The following is a 2,324-nucleotide window of genomic DNA, read 5'->3' as shown; positions in this document are numbered from 1 at the left end:
AGTATGTGAATGTGTGTGAATGTTGTCTGTCTATCTGTGTTGGCCCTGCACCCCAAAAAAGGACAAGCGGTAGAAAAATGGATGGATGGAAATGTAATTTAATTCAAATATATCTCCAAAGACATGCACCTGGGGATAGGTTGATTGGCAACACTAAATTGGCCCTAGTGTGTGAATGTGAGTGTGAATGTTGTCTGTCTATCTGTGTTGGCCCTGTGATGAGGTGGCGACTTGTCCAGGGTGTACCCGGCTTCCGCCCGATTGTAGCTGAGATAGGCACCAGCGTCCCCCGCGACCCCGTAAGGGAGAAAGCGGTAGAAAATGGATGGATGGATATATTAAAGTGAATTACAATTAAACAAAGTAAATTTAATTTAATTTAATTTATTTAATTTAATGAATTAAATTACATTGAAATAAATCTAAGTAAATTAAATGGAATTAAATGTAATTATTTACATACAATTAAATTGAATTAAACTGAATTAAATAACAATAAATTAAAGTAAATAAAATAAAATGTTATATAAAATAAATAAATACAATACAATGCAATTAAATTGAATTAAATTCACGTGAATTTAAATAATTAAGTTAAATAAAATAAAATTACTTTTTATTATTGTTTATTTAAAATTATAATTTTGAATGTGCACTAAAAAAAATAAATAAATAAATAAATAAATATATATATATATATATATATATATATATATATATATATATATATATATATATATATATATATCTTCTACAGACAGCTCAATAATTTACTGTAAATGTATGGTGTTTTTCTTCACACCCAAATACTGTATGTTGAAAAACAGTACCTGTGTTTTTTTACAGCAAAATTCCGGTGACTGCTGCTCCGAGGTTCTTTTTACCATAAATTCTACTGTCGTTACTTTAAAGGTACAATTGTGTTAATGAAAATAGGGTCATTTTTACAGTGAACGTTTTTTTTAAAGATCACCTGCTTGTGCCACAGTTTCCAAGATTTGTTATTTATTATATTGAATCAAATATAATTTTAAGGTATTTTCTTTTGAATGCACAAAGTAAAATGCCAGAATGAACAAATGAATACAAATAAGATCTGTGTGCTGATGCAAAACAAACAAAATCTGGACATCAGCCTCTAGGGCAACAAAGTGTCCTCTAATCCAGCAGGTCTCTAAACTGGTAAAGCGGTGTATTTTGCAACGTACATTTCCCCCCTACTTTGTACCGTGGATGAAATAATCTGAGGCTTGAATGGAAACAAATCCTTTGCAGCCGGGCTCAGAAATCTGACGGAAAGCCCTTCCAGAAATGTCGGCTGTGTTTTTGCACCAGATTAATGCCTCAAAGATTACAACAATATAGTGTTTGTGCGGCCACATGACTCCGGTAACAACAGCAGACGTTTCAAGTAATGTCACTTTTAACTCCAAGGCGCTTTAGGCCATGATTGCACGCGAGCAAAGCTTTTTTTGTTTGGAAAACATATTTTTCTCCAAAGATGGCAGAGTGAAAGTTCTATGGACAGCAATTGTGTTTTAAAATAAAGCTATGTCCACAGTAAAAACCAGTACACATGAATCATTTCAGAAAAGGGCCTATGACACAAAAAAAATCTAAATATTACATCAAAATAAATGTAATTAAAATTGAAAACATAAATATATTTTGCAATAATTTTGTAGTTTACAACAATTACATTTAAAAAAATAAATAAACCTAAAAAAACAGTGGATTTGTGGCAGAAAAAGTCTCACTAGCACTAACTATGGATAATAAAACTAAGCAGACTTGCACATGTTTTCCAACTGGGCTTTTATTTGGTTTGTTTACTGGCATTATTCTTACATTCTATTTTCACGACAGCATCAATCACTTTTATTTTATTTTATTTTTGTTCTATTCATAGTCATTTCCTATTCATCAATCCTAATTAAAACCTACTCTATTTATATATCCTATTCCATTTCAATTAGTACAGAGCATCCAGAAGGTATTCACAGAGCTTTACTTTTTTCCATATTTTGTTATGTTACAACCTTATTATACATAATTATACATTTGTATCCTCAAAATTCTACACACAATACCCCATTATAACTATGTTAATTATTTTTTTTAAATTTTGCAAATGTATTATGAATACAAATATTTGAAGAAATCACATGTACTTAGGTATTCACAGACTTTGCTAGAAATTACAGCCTCAAGTCTTTCTAAATGCCACAAGCTCGGCACACCTATCTTTGGGCATTTTTGCCCATTCCACTTTGCTCAGCAAAGCAGCACCTCTGAAGCTCAGGTTGGATGGGACGCGTTGGTTT

Source organism: Nerophis ophidion, linkage group LG09 (genome assembly GCF_033978795.1).
Source record: "Nerophis ophidion isolate RoL-2023_Sa linkage group LG09, RoL_Noph_v1.0, whole genome shotgun sequence".
NCBI classification, from domain to species: Eukaryota; Metazoa; Chordata; class Actinopteri; order Syngnathiformes; family Syngnathidae; genus Nerophis; species Nerophis ophidion.
This window is presented reverse-complemented; position numbering follows the sequence as displayed.